Raw genomic sequence first — 15,480 nt, forward strand, 5'->3', positions numbered from 1 at the left:
TGGAGAGTGTCTGAGGTGTCTTGAACATAGGTAGGGAGGGATTTAACCAAGGGGGATAGGATGGAGTCAAGATATGTGGAAATGAGTTTGGTAGGGCACGAACAGGCAGAGACAATGGGTCTACCGGGACAGCCAGGTTTGTGGATTTTGGGGAGAAGGTAATATCGGGACATGCGGGACTGTGGAACAATGAGGTTGGAGGTTCGGGCGGGCTGGGCGTGGGAGTTGATGAAGTCGGTGATGGTGCTAGAGATGGTGGCCTGTTGCTCGTCAGTGGGGTCATGGTCCAGGGGTAAGTAGGAGGAGGTGTCCGAGAGCTGGCGCGTGGCCTCAGCTTTGTAGAGATCGACGCGCCAGACTACCACGGCACCTCCCTTGTCGGCGGGTTTGATAACCCAGTCTGGGTTGTTGCAGAGTGAGTCGATGGCAGTACATTCAGGGGGGGAGAGATTGGAGTGAGACAGGGGAGTGGAGAAGTTGAGACAGTTGATGTCACAATGGCAGTTTTGGATAAAAAGTTCTAAAGTCGGAAGACCACGAGGGGGGGGGTCCATGAGAAGGGGTTTGGGAGCAGTTGTCATTTGGTAAGTCCACATCTGACATGTGGGAGATGTTTAAAGGTTAAAGATGAAAGTTGATTAAAGTTCAGGACCTGATGGGATCTATCCCAAGTTATAAAGAGAGGCAAGAGAAGAAGTTGTCAAGGCCTTGAGTAAATATCTTTGCAACTTGTGTAGCCACAGGTGAGGTCTGGGAGGACTGGAGAGTACCCAATCTTGGTCCTTTATTTAAGAAAGGGAAGAGCCAACCCTTTCAATCCAGACAATCAGATTATCTGATGCTGACTGATGTCGACACACAGATCAATGATAGCTTTCTATCTTTGGGAGAAGGGAGATCGATTGACTGACCAAATGGTGCCAGCGCAACTACCTGGCTCTCATTGTCAGTAAGATCAAGGAACTGATTGTGGACTTTGGAAGAGGAAGTTACAAGAATCTATGACAACGGAACGATGGTGGAGAGAGTCAAAAGCTTCAAATTCCTGTGCATGCATTTTTTCTGAAGATCTTTTCTGGATCCAAGATAGACACAAAAAGCTGGAGTAACTCAGCGGGACAGGCAGCATATCTGGAGAGAAGGAATGGGTAATGTTTCGGGTTGAGTCTACACTAATGCAATTATAAAGTAAACCCATCAATACCTCTACTTCCTGAGGTGATCAGGGAGATCTGGTATGTCAGAGAGGATTCTCTTGAACTTTTACAGGTGTACAGTAGAGAGCATCACGGCCTGGTTCGGCAATTTGAATGCCCAGGAACGTAGAAGACTGCAAAAGTTTGTGAACACTGCCCATTCTATCACAGGTTCTGACCACCCCAACATCAAAAGATTTACAGGTGTCGCTGCCTCAAAAAGGCAGCCAGCATCATCAGAGACCAACACCACCCTGGCCACACAGTCATTTCATTCATATCACAGGGAAGAAGATAAAGTAGCCTGAATAGCCTGAAGCGTTAGTATACAAACTTAAAGCACACGGCATTGGGGGTTCAGTATTGATGTGGATAGAGAACTGCTGGCAGACAGGAAGCAAAGAGTAGGAGTAAACGGGTCCTTTTCACAATGGCAGGCAGTGACTGGTGGGGAACCGCAAGGCTCAGTGCTGGGACCCCAGCTATTTACAATATATATTAATGATCTGGATGAGGGAATTGAAGGCAATATCTCCAAGTTTGCGGGTGACACTAAGCTGGGAGGCAGTGTTAGCTGTGAGGAGGATGCTAGGAGACTGCAAGGTGACTTGGATAGGCTGGGTGAGTGGGCAATTGTTTGGCAGATGCAGTATAATGTGGATAAATGTGAGGTTATCCATTTTGGTGGCAAAAATGGGAAAGCAGACTATTATCTAAATGGTGACCGATTGGGAAAGGGGGAGATGCAGCGAGACCTGGGTGTCATGATACACCGGTCATTAAAGGTAGGCATGCAGGTGCAGCAGGCAGTAAAGAAAGCGAATGGTATGTTAGCTTTCATTGCAAAAGGATTTGAGTATAGGAGCAGGGAGGTTCTACTGCAGTTGTACAGGGTCTTGGTGAGACCACACCTGGAGTATTGCGTACAGTTTTGGTCTTCAAATCTGAGGAAGGACATTATTGCCATAGAGGGAGTGCAGAGACGGTTCACCAGACTGATTCCTGGGATGTCAGGACTGCCTTATGAAGAAAGACTGGATAGACTTGGTTTATACTCTCTAGAATTTAGGAGATTGAGAGGGGATCTTATAGAAACTTACAAAATTCTTAAGGGGTTGGACAGGCTAGATGCAGGAAGATTGTTCCCGATGTTAGGGAAGTCCAGGACAAGGGGTCACAGCTTAAGAATAAGGGGGAAATCCTTTAAAACCGAGATGAGAAGAACTTTTTTCACACAGAGAGTGGTGAATCTCTGGAACTCTCTGCCACAGAGGGTAGTTGAGGCCAGTTCATTGGCTATATTTAAGAGGGAGTTAGATGTGGCCCTTGTGGCTAAGGGGATCAAGGGGTATGGAGAGAAGGCAGGTACGGGATACTGAGGTGGATGATCAGCCATGATCATATTGAATGGCGGTGCAGGCTCTAAGGGCCGAGTGGCCTACTCCTGCACCTAATTTCTATGTTTCTATGTTTCTATACTGTAACGTCCAAGTTCAGGAACAGGTCCATCAGGCTAGTAAACAAGACAATTGTACTATCTAAATGGCGTCAAGTTGAGAAAAGGGGAAGTACAACGGGATCTAGGGGTCCTTGTACATCAGTCTATAAAAGTAAGCATGCAGGTACAGCGGGCAGTGAAGAAAGAGAATGACATATTGGACTTTATAATAAGAGGAATCGAATATAGGAGCAAATAGGCCCCTGTGCAGTTGTACAGAGCCCTAGTGAGACCACACCTGGAGTATTGTGTGCAGTTTTGGTCCCCTATTTTGAGGAAGGACATTCTTGCTATTGAAGGAGTACAGCGTAAGTTTACAAGGTTATTTCCCGGGATGGCGGAACTGTCATATGCTGAAAGAATTGAGCAGCTGGGCTTGTACACGCTGGAGTTTAGAAGGATGAGAGGATATTCTCATTGAAACATATAAGATTGTTAAGGGTTTAGACACGCTAGAGGCAGGAAAAATGTTCCTGATATTGGGGGCGTCCAGAACCAGGGGCCGCAGTTTAAGAATAAGGAGTATGCCATTTAGAACGGAGATGAGGAAACACTTTTTCTCACAGAGAGTGGTGAGTCTGTGGAATTCTCTGCCTCAGAAGGCAGTGGAAGCAGGTTCTCTGGATGCTTTCAAGAGAGAGCTAGATAGGGCTCTTAAAAGTCAGGGGATATGGAGGGAAGGCAGTAATGGGGTACTGATTGGGGATGATCAGCCATGATCACATTGAATGGCGGTGCTGGCTCGAAGGGCCAAATGGCCTACTCCTGCACCTATTGTCTATTGTCTATTGACAACCTCCATTAAGCTCTCAATTACATAGACTATGTTAGTATTGCATTACTGTTGTTTGTTTTTTATGTGTACGTATGTGTGGTGTGAGTATATATATATATGTATATACATTTGTGTGTATGTGCGAATAAGTGTATATATACACACACTGAACTTATCCTTCTCATTTATTATATTGCTTACAGTGCACTTCTTACGTATTCTTTGTGCTGCTGCAAGTAAAAATGCCATTGATCTATCTGGGACATATGACAAGAAAACATTCTTGATAATCTCCTGCTCTAAACTATTGGGCAGCAGCAGAGCTTGCTCCATCCCCTTAGATTAAAACTCAAAAAAAGTCAAAAGACTTTGAAATTAAAACCACCAGCTTCAAGTGATGATGTCACAATGTCTCAGCTGGTAGAGTCCTGCCTCAGTGAAGATATCGTCCTATATTTGACATGTTATTCATGATTAAAGCTTTAAAAATGACAACTTTCACAAGATTGTTACATATTCTGATTCACGTGTTTCCCCTCGAGGCAGAGATCACTTTCACTAAACATGTTATGCTTTATTTCTTGATTTATTACGGATTAAAGTTTAATAAAATCAAAGTACCTTTAATTTCACACCGAACAGCTTCAACTGATGACATCACAATGGTCAGACTAGCAGGGGGATGGTGATTTACTATTTTACTTTGGAGTCACAGTAGTGACTACGTGAAGAACCCCGCCAGGAGGCATGCGTGTCATATCGCTACACGCATTGCAACAAGTCACAGCAGGGGGAGCGATGTTTGCCTTAGCGGCAAAATTTGAAAGCTGGGAACAGCGGGTAAGGAGACTCTGGTGGAGACATGGACCAGATCCACGAAAGCTGCGAAAAAGCTGGTGGGGGAGGACCGCGGAGTTGCGGGCAGCCAGCAGCAGCAGCCAACGGCACGCCAATCTCCCGTAATGGGAACAGCTGTGCCCGACTTCGCTCCCGCACCGGCCACGGCCGGATGGTAGATCAAAGCAAAAAACTAACATAGTCGTTGACTCCGATGAGTCCGACTGAATAGCCGCGAGCGGCCAGTGCCCGTGAGCATTGGGGCCGGTTGGAGCAGCTTCAGGAGCAGCCGCGAGCTGCCAGTGCCCATGCGCATTGGAGCCGGTTGGAGCGCGCTGGGAGCGGGGAACAAGAGCAGCTGCGACGGCCAGTGCCCGTGAGCATTGGAACCAGTTGGAGCGGCTGCAGGAGCAACTTCAGGAGCAGCCGCGATGGCCAGTGCCCGTGAGCATTGGAGCCGGTTGGAGCGGCTGCAGGAACTGGAGCAGGAGCGACTTCAGGAGCAGCCGCGACGGCCAGTGCCCGTGAGCATTGGAGCCGGTTGGAGCGGCTGCAGGAACTGGAGCAGCCGCGAGTGGCCAGTGCCTGAGAGCATTGGAGCCAGTTGGAGCGGCTGTTGGAGTAAATACTCCAAAGTGACAGGCTCCGGGAGATGGAGACTAGTCACAATGGGCAGCTAGTAAGTCCTACAGCAGTACCTCTTGTAGGGCTGCACAGTGTTTCTCCCTCATCAGAGGGGAGTACAGGGGGTCAATTCTGGGCTGACCCTGAAGAGGGGTGCAGAACATACCCCTAGTTCACTTGGGGTGCAAGGAAACCTATTGGATATGGTGTCCCAGTTTATTCAACCCGACCAAACTGGCCAAAAACTTGGAACCTAAAATAGCTGCAAGTATCGACTACTTGTCATTCAACCAGCTATAAGGCCAGGCATTATTGGACACCACAGGAAGACACTGGGGAACTGCAAAACACTGAATGTTCCCAGTGTCAACCAGTGTATTTGAAAACATGTTGGAGCCTCAATCAGAGCCAGGGACTTGAAACTACAGAAAGTTCTGAAAGTCCCAACAGCGGGAATTACGGTTTTCGCCCGCACAATAAACAAAAAAGACATGACTCAAGATCACCAGGATGCACTGGCTTTATTTTGCAACTACCAATACGAGTAAACAGCATTAGGAAGAAGTGCCATCCAACCGGCTTTAGGCCCTAATTTGCAGGCCTATGCAAAACTGGAACCTCCAAACCACCAATATTACTATTTGGAGGCAACTTATCAAAACAGGTAAAAGAACTTGACGTAGAGGGTAAAACCCAGGGGCTCATTAAAGCAACGTCTAAAAAACTACTTCGGCGAGAAAAAAGCACCCCTAAGTACCACCAGTCGGCCAAAACAAACTGGTGAAAGCTCAGAGGCCAGGAACACTCAACATTGGTCTTTTTAGGCCATGGCCCAGACCGGCCTTCCTGGGGAATGCGCTAACCTTCAACACCGACCCAACTACAGATCTGGACACCGGCGCCTCAACGTCCACGGAGGATGCAGAAAAAGTAACAAACCTACCAATAGTGACCATGGAGGTAGGTGGATCTGGTTACTTACAAGGTTGGTGGGAGATTACAATTCTATCTGGATGCATGGAATAAATTAACTACCGACACTTATATTTTCAGAAGTATAGGGTTATACCGTAGAATTTATACAAAAACATAATCCTCTAGTTCAGCATGTACCGAACCGAATGTTCATGCTTACAGGCAAAGAAAAATCAAAAGCGCATGCTGAACTACAGTGGCCATATAAAAAAGGAGTAATGGAGGAAACCCAACACGAATCACAGGAATTCGAGTCCAAAATATTTATCATAAACAAAATGGTGGTTGCCGCATCATCATAGATTTGACTAATTTGAATACTTTCGTACTATATATTCATTACTAGATGGAAACCTTTGTTACTGCTAAGCAATTGATTTCCTAGGTTACTACATGGCAAGCATCGTTTTAAAAGATGCTTACTACACAATACCCATTAGAGGTGACCACACATGTTATTTGACACAATGGATCATCTGGGGTTCACCCTTAACTCAGTTCACATGTCAGTGACTTTGCCGAAAGAAAAGGTTACAGCCTTAATAGAGGCTTGCAGCAAAATCATTGACATCACAAAACCATCCATCGGACTGGTAACAAGAATAATTGGCATTATAGTAGCTGCGTTTCCGGCCACACAAATCGAACCTTTACATTATCAAAAATTACAGAGGACTAAAATACGAGCACTCAAAAATTATGGTGGTCATTTTGACAGACCAATGAAGCTACCAACAGAGGCCATAATGGAACTAAAATGGTGGAAAGATAACATTAGACATTGTTCCAATCCAAACATTATCAGCTACGTGTCTATGGAACTACAAACTGATGCCAGTGCACTTGGATAGGGGTGCTACCAATTCCATCTCCAGCTGTGGGGGAGATGGAATGCACAGGAGGCATCATTATTACAAACACTGGGCATAAACTACCTGGGAATGTTTAGTGCATTCCATGGCCTTTAAGTCATATTGTTCTGGGTTATATCACCAGCATGTTAGACTACAAATTGACAACACCTCCGTGGTAGCATATGTCAACCATATGGGTGGAAACAAATCGACATTATGTGACAATCTGGCCAACATAATTTGGCAATAGTGTATCCAGAGAAGATATTTGGATATTAGCTACCTACTTACCTGGTAAACTAAATTTAGTGGCAGACAACAGGTCATGCAAATTCAATGAAAACACTGAATGGATGTTGGATAAAAATGTATTTGCTGAAATTACAGCATGGTATGGAACACCAGATATCAACCTATTTGCATCCAGGCTCACACCAGCTATCAAATTATGTTCATGGGAACCAGAACCTGGGGCAGTGGCAATAGATGCATTTCCGCTGCATTGGGTGATTGTTTATTTATGCATTCCCTCCCTCATCAGTCGGGTATTTAGGAATATACAGCAAGACTCCGCATCTGGTATTTTGATAGTACCCGATTGGCCTACTCAACCATGGGTCCCGGTGATACTCGACATGGTATTAGAACCATGCATCACCATCCATCATAGAACTAATTTACTGGTTCATCCTGCAACAAGGGGAAGTTACCCATGTCATAATTATATAAACCTATTAATTTGTAGAGTTTGAAAGCACCTCTACTACACCTGGGACTGACGGACCAAACAGTAGATATTATTTCAGCAGCTCACAGACAGTCCACCAAAAAAACAGTACTTGGTGTCATCAGGAAATGGGAAGTACTGTCACAACAATAAACATCACCCACAGATCTATGAACATCCCGTCTGTTCTGGAATTCCTGGCAAGCCTCCATTACGATGAGGGGCTCAGTTATAGTGCCATCAACTCGCCAGAAGTGCTCTGTCAACATACCTGTGGCAAGGAACAGAGCGGCATTCTGTTGGGACACACCCTTGTAACCAAACTCATGAGGGGCATTTTTAATGTTAATCCCCCAAGAACCAGGTACTCCCAAATATGGGATGTGAGCATTGTACTGACCATGTTAAGAAACTGGTCTGCAGCTCCAGGGGTGCTGTTCTGGCGGCAGCCATGGCAGCAGCGGGTCAGCCTTTCAATTTTTTTATTTTTAGTATGTTTTAAAGTGTGTATTTAGTGGTTTTTTTTGTGTTTTGTGTGGGGGGTGGTGTGGGTGGTGTAAGGGGGAAACCGCTTCGGTCGCCTCCTCCATGGAGAGGCAACTTTCTCCAGGTCGCCTCCCCCGTGGCCTACCATCAAGGATCGGCGAGGTCTTTCCCGGAGACGTGCCCGGGGCTTCAGCGGCAGGCGCAGCGTGGACTCGGCATGGAGCGGGTGAGCCCTCGCTGGGGCTCGCCGGAGGGGAGTGCTCCGTTTCACTGGCCCGGGGCAGCCGGCAGCCTGAAGTCGCAGCCTGAAGCCGCGGTCTGCAGAGTTCCAGCTGCTGCGGCGTCTACAGCCCGGGATCCCTCGTGGGGGACCCGGGGGAAGAAGAAGCCGCCATTGCCGGTCCGCGGATAACTTCTACCGTGGGCCCGGCATGGACTTACCATCACCCCTGGAGGGGAGCTTTGATCGCCGGCCCTGCAGTCTACGGTGCTTCTGGCTGCGGCGGGGACTTTACATCTCAACCGCAGGCCTGCGGCCTACACAATCTTGAAGCCGCGGTCTCCGGTGAGGAAAGACCGATCCTGGACTGGACTCTGGACTCTGGTCCAGACAATGTTTGTTTAGGGTCAGAGGTCAAATATGATTGGTCACGGTGTGACATCACATGGAAGGATTTATTTCATAGCTCTGTTTTACCTCACAAACCCTTGTGAATTTTGAAATCTAGAATATTCTTATCTTTAGCAGACATGCATTATAGTTATTTTGGTAGGAAAATAGCAATGAATAAAAATAATCTCTTACAAGAATTTTTTAATATATTACTAATGCCATTTGCTAACGTGTGTGACATTTTGGTTCATTTTCCAACGAATGGCCCAAAACATTATTTAGAGGATGTATAACAGTATCCAGCTATAAACTCAGCAGATATCATAATAAACAACAAAAAGAAGTAGCATAAATTCATAAATAACAAAAGAAAAAAACATGAAGAGCAAAGCTATTCCTGGTGTTGCCCTTTCACGGGTATCTGACTGATCAACTTATTCACCAGCTGCCGGGCAACACTGAGAGCATTATCAGTTTACAACACCAGAGGGAGCTCTTTCCCCGTGTTACCTTGATTGTCCTGTTCCCACCACTGGAGCCAAAAACATAGCGTGTGTTATTTCACATCCCATGTATGTCCTCAGTCTGATAACTCTGGGGCTGCATCATTATATTTCAGACACTGCCGTGGTGTGACACCAATCCTGTTGGTGTACCTCCACTTTGGTGGCAAGAACAGGAAGGCAGATTATTATCTGAATGGTGTCTGATTAGGAGAAGGGGAGGTGCAACGAGACCTGGGTCTGATTGTACATCAGTCACTGAAAGTAAGCATGCAGGTACAGCAGGCAGTGAAGAAAGATAATGGCATGTTGGCCTTCATTGTGAGAGGATTTGCGTTTAGGAGCAAGGAGGTCCTACTGCATTTGTACAGGGCCCTGGTGAGACCGCACCTCGAGTATGCTGTGCAATTTTGGTCTCCTAATTTCAGGAAGGACATTCTTGCTTTTGAGGGAGTTAATTTCCGGGATGGCGGGGCTGACGTATGATGAAAGAATTGGTCGACTGGGCTTGTATAAGCTGGAATTTAGAAAGACGAGAGAAAATCTTATAGAACCATATAAAATTCATAAGGGATTGGACAGGCTAGATGCATTAAAAAAGTTCCCCATGTTGGGGGGGAGTCCAGAACCAGGGGTCACAGTTTAAACATAAGGGGTAGGCCATTTAGGACTGAGATGAAGAAAAACTTTTTTACCCTGAGAGTTGTGAATCTGTGGAATTCTCTGCCACAGATCACAGTGGGAGCCACTTCTCTGGATGTTTTCAAGAGAGTTAGATTTAGGGAATCGAGGGATACGGGGGAAAATCTAAAACAGTCTACTGTTTTTGGATGATCAGCCATGATGATATTGAATGGTGGTGCTGGCTTGAAGGGCTAAATGGCCTCTCCTGCACCAGTTTTCTCTGTTTATATGTTTCTATATTTCCAGCTGAAGTCACACCAACATTATTACACTTCCGAAGATAGCACAAATTGCTGGAGTAACTCAGCGGGACAGGCAGCATCTTTAGAGAGAAGGAATCGATGTTTTTTTCTGGTGAAGAATGTTCTTGACCTGAAACGTCACCCATTCCTTCTCTCCAGACATGCTGCCTGTCCCATTCAGTTACACCAGCAATTTGTGTCTATCTTCAGCGTAAACCAGCATCTGCAGTTCCTTCCTACCTAAATATTACACTTCCGTTTGTTTCTGGAGAAGATGAATTATTGATTTCTCCTCTTTTGCATCGGGCTTTTGGAAAGCTGTCAGATGCTCTCAGGAATCTGGTCGTTATGCAGATGTGTAAATTAATTTCTTCATGGCCTGTGGTGAAAGGTTGCATATTGGGGGGTGACCACAGTAAATACAGATCTGACTGAGTTACAGCACGTTACAACTGTCATTCACTGACTTATCTCAGGGAGCAGATCCCAGGGACTTCTCCTCTGCGTCGCCCAGAATTAGATGATCTCTGCCTGCCGTTGCTGGCAGCTTCTCACTGTGATTCTAAGAGACTTGACCCATGTCCACCTATCTCTGGACCTCGACTACATTGAGGTGTGGGTTGGTGAGTGACCAGTAATGTTGGCACCACAGAAGTGGCAGACAATGGGCAAGTTCAACAAGAGAGAGTCCAGACACACATGGTGCCATCACTGACATTACCGCTGTCGAGTCCTTTACCATCAATGACTCCACAGCCAGTGGGTCTGCCCACTTACACTGTGGCCACAGGGTCAGAGGATGCATGTCCTGTGGTGGGTCAAGAAGCTCAACACCACCAATCAAAGCAAACTGCTCGATCCATAGGCTATCTGTAAACCTAAACATTAATTCCCTCCACCACCGCACACAGTGGCTGCAGTGTGTACCTCTACACAATACAATGCAGATGCTCAGTCAGGCCAATATGACAGCACTTCCCAAACCCATGAACTCCACCACCAAGGAGATGTTCTTGAGCTCACTGATACCAAAAACCACAGACATCTTGCCCAGAGGACAATGTAGCAATAGTGAAAAGATACAGTATGCTAAATCTTCAAATAGTCTTTGAGATTTAGCAGTCTGCACGTACACCCAGAGACAGAAAGATTGGCTGCTTGCTCCATGTCATTTTAAAGATGCCGCCATCTTGCTATTTCCAGACCGCTTTCGATCTGGTGCCAGGTCTTCATTCAGTGCGTGGACCAGATGACCAGGGAGAAGGTGCATAGACTGGGTAGGAGATTATGCATGACATTACTTCCTACAAGGTGAAACCAAGTGGCAGTTCAAGCGACGGCATGGCATCACACCCAGATCAGCTCAATGTGTTCTACGCTTGGTTTGATAGGGGGAGCACTGATGTGCCTTCTCAGACTCCCGTCACCTGTGCTGGTATTAATATCTCAGGTTGTTGGTATCTCAGGTTGACACCAGAAGATACTCTTAATGACTCCCGATCTAGGGCACTAATGTCCCTGGTGTCTAAGTGCTTTGAGAGGTTGGTTAGTTTGAAGGCAGCAGAACATCCACACACATAGAATGTTGTACAGTACAGTGCAGGAACAGGTCCTTCCTACCTCAGCAAGAAGCTGGACCTACTATAATTTGCCTAGCGCCATGATAGATCAACACGAGATGCGATCTCTCCGACTCTCTACTCTACATTGGAACACTTGGGCAATAACAACACATACAGTACGTCACACTGTTGTTCATAGACTATAGCTCGGCATTCGACACCAGCATCCCCTCCAAACTGAGTCTCTGCGAATCCCTTTGCCACTGGATCCTCAACGTCCTCATCAACGGAACACAATCAGCACAAATTGGCAACACCACTTCTTCGCTAATAGCCATCAATACTGGGGCACCTCAAGGCCACGTGCTCAGCTTTCCGCTCGATTCTTTTAGACTTCAGTGTTTAGCTTTCGATATACAGCTCTTCAGCCCACCAAATCCGTGCTGACCTGTGATCAACCCGTCCATTAACACTATCGTATGCACTAGGGACAATTTACAAATTACCAGGCAATTAACCTACAAACCTGCATGTCTTTGGAATGTGGAAGGAAATCGGAGCCACCAGAGAAAATCCTTGCGACCACATGTGAGAATGTACAAAAACTATAAAGACTCCGTACTCACTCTATGCTCATGATTGTGTAGCCATTGCAGTTTCTACACCATATTTCAATATCCTGACAACACCACCATTGTTGGACGCATTACAGGTAATGTTGAGTTAGAGAAGGGAAGTCGATCATCTGACTGAATGATGCAAGAACAGCAACGTTGCTCCCAACGTCAGTAAGACCATGGAGCTGTTTGTTGACTTTAGAATAGGACGGTGAAGGATCCACAAACCTGTCTTCATCAATGGGTTGGTGATGAGTCAACAACCTCAAATCCCTGGCCATGCATATCTCTGAAGATCTGAACTGGACCCAGCAAAATTGAGACAATGATATAGAAAGCCCTTCAAAGTTCCACTTCCTCAGAAGACTGAGAAGATTCAGTATGTCGACAAATACTCTCTTGAAATTCTATAGATGTAGAGAGTATATTGATTGGTTGCATCACAGCCTGGTTCGGCAACTCACACTACCAGGAATTAAGGTGATTACACAAAATGGTGAATACTGTCCGGTCCATCACAGATACTGACCTCCCCATCAGCAAAGTAATCTACAGGGGGCGCTGCTTTAAATTGGCAGCAGCATCTTCAAGGATCCGTGGCCATGCTCTCATTTCACTCCTGCCATCAGTAAGAAGGTGCAGGAGTCAGAAAACCATGACCTACAAGTTCAGGAACAGCTTCTTCCCAACAACCATCAGGCTATTCAATACTAAAAGCACCAACTAACCTTTGAACTGTGAACTGTCTTAGTTGCCCGAGGGACTTTGTACTTTTGTTTTGCACAAATATTGGGGTTTTTATTTATTGAACTTCCTACTTTGTTTATTATGTGATCTATTCAAATCTGTGTTTACTGAAAAGTTATGCTGCTGAAAGTCAGAACTTTGTTGTTCCATTTTGGTAATATGATGATTAAACACTCTTGACTGTTGAATCTTGACTCTTGATCATGTTACTGGGGAAGTTGTGTCCACTGAATGAGAGGGGATAAGCTCCCCATTAATGTCATTGTTCCCAGGACCACATGCAGAATGTCTGTAACAGGAGCTGTGTTTTTCAGCCGTGGCTGTGGGTATGTCAGGCTGGGTGAAGTACTGAGCTTTGTGTCACATCAGGGATGGGGTGGAGCAAAGCCATCTTGTTGTCATTCTCTGTTGCAACAGGAACGAGGAAAGTATTCAGTGTCACAATAATTACTTCCAAAAATTTGACACTGCATCAAGACAGACATGATGTCTGGAGCCAGAGAAATGCTCACACACACATAATCTGGAACAGTACGGTGTGGAGAAAGAAACTGCAGATGCTGGTTTACACTGAAGATGGACACAAAATGCCGGAGTAACTCAGTTGTACAGCAGCATCTCTGCCTGGAGTCTGAAGAAGGGTCTCAGCATGAAATGTCACCCATTCCCCCTATCCAGAGATGCTGCCTGTTTCGTGTTACTCCAATCATGATGCCAAGATAAACTAATGCCATCTCCCTGCACATGATCCACATCTCTGCATTTCCTGCCACTTCATGTCTAAATGTCTTTTAAATGTTGCTGTTGTATCTGTTTCCACCAATTGCTTGACTGTACATTCCATGTACCATCATATATTGTGTAAAATAACTTGCCCTACACATCTCCTTTAAACTTTTCCTTTCTCATCTTAAATCTTCAACTTCTGGTATTGGACATTTCCACTGTGGGAATAATACTTTATCTATCCTGGTTTTCCAAACACCTTAGAACTTCCCATCACTTCCAACTTGCATTTCAAAAGGTAGTACAGTATTAGGAGCAAGAGAAGATGTAAATCATGGAATATTCCACATGGAAAACAATGTTGGTCTTGAAGTCAGGTCCACACCCAGCCCCCCTCCCCCACACACCCGCACCCAAAGTCCATTCCAGGGATCCACCACTTTCTGTGAAGAACATGCCCTGCACATCTCCTTTAAACTGGTACCCTCTCAACTCAAAGCTTGGATCTCAAGATCTGTCTGTGCGCCAATGCTGTTAGGGGTCGTACCATTAACGGTATTCTTTCCCTTTACTTTACAACTAGGACCTGCAGAGCCTGCTTTACAAAAAAGACACAAATTTACTGGATATCCCCGAAGAACATTCAGATTCAGATTTAATCTTTATTGTCATTGTGCAGTGTACAGTACAGAGACAACAAAATGCAGTTAGCATCTCACCCAGAAGAGCTAACATAGAATAATGAGCAGTAAAATACATATATATGTACAAACAGTAGGAGTGCAATTTTTCTGGGGGAAGGAGTGTCCGGGGGATGACTGGCAATCACCAAGGTGCAGAGTTAAGTAGTGTAACAGCCGCAGGGAGGAAGTTGTTACTGAACCTGCTGGTCAGGCAACGGAGGGACCTGTAGCGCCTCCCGGATCGGAGGAGGGTAAACAGTCTGGGCTGTTTAATTCAGGAGCCAGGCTGAAAAAGGGTCGCTGGGGTGAGAGCAGTCCTTGACGATGCTGCGCGCCCTTCACAGACAACGCTTGCTTTGGACAGACTCAATGGAGGGGTGTGAGGAACCGGTGATGCGTTGGGCAATTTTCACCACCCTCTGCAGTGCTTTTGGGTCGGAGACAGAGCAGTTGCCATACCATACTGTGATACAGTTGGTAAGGATGCTCTCGATGGTGCAGCGGTAGAAGTTCACCAGAATCTGAGGAGACAGATGGACCTTCTTTAGTCTCCTCAGGAAGAAGAGACGCTGGTGAGCTTCTTGACCAGTGATGAGGTGTTGTGGGTCCAAGAGAGGTCATCGGAGATTTTGACCCCCAGAAACCTGAAGCTGGAAACACGTTCCACCTCCGTCCCGTTAATATGGATGGGTGTGTGCATGCCGCCCCTAGACCTTCTGAAGTCCACAATGAGCTCCTTGGTCGCTTGGAGCTAAGGGCCGGTTTGTTGTCAGCGCACCATGCTGTTAGGAGCTGGACCTCCTCCCTAGAGGGCGACTCATTGTTGTTGCTGATGAGGCCAATCACCGTTGTATCATCTGCATACTTGATGATGGTGTTAGTACCATATACAGGTGTGCAGTCGGAGGTGAAGAGGGTGAAGAGGGAGTAGAGGAGGGGGCTCAGCATGCAGCCCTGTGGAACGCCGGTGTTCAGGGTGAGGGTTGAAGAGGTGTGGTTGGCTGACCTAACAGACTGGGGTCTGTTAGTTAGTAAGACCAGTATCCAGTTGCAGAGGGAGACATAGACATAAACATAGGTGACATTTTGGATTGGGACCCTTTTTCAGCCTGGCTCCAGAATTAAACACCA

Source organism: Leucoraja erinacea, chromosome 26 (assembly GCF_028641065.1).
Source record: "Leucoraja erinacea ecotype New England chromosome 26, Leri_hhj_1, whole genome shotgun sequence".
Classification (NCBI taxonomy): domain Eukaryota; kingdom Metazoa; phylum Chordata; class Chondrichthyes; order Rajiformes; family Rajidae; genus Leucoraja; species Leucoraja erinaceus.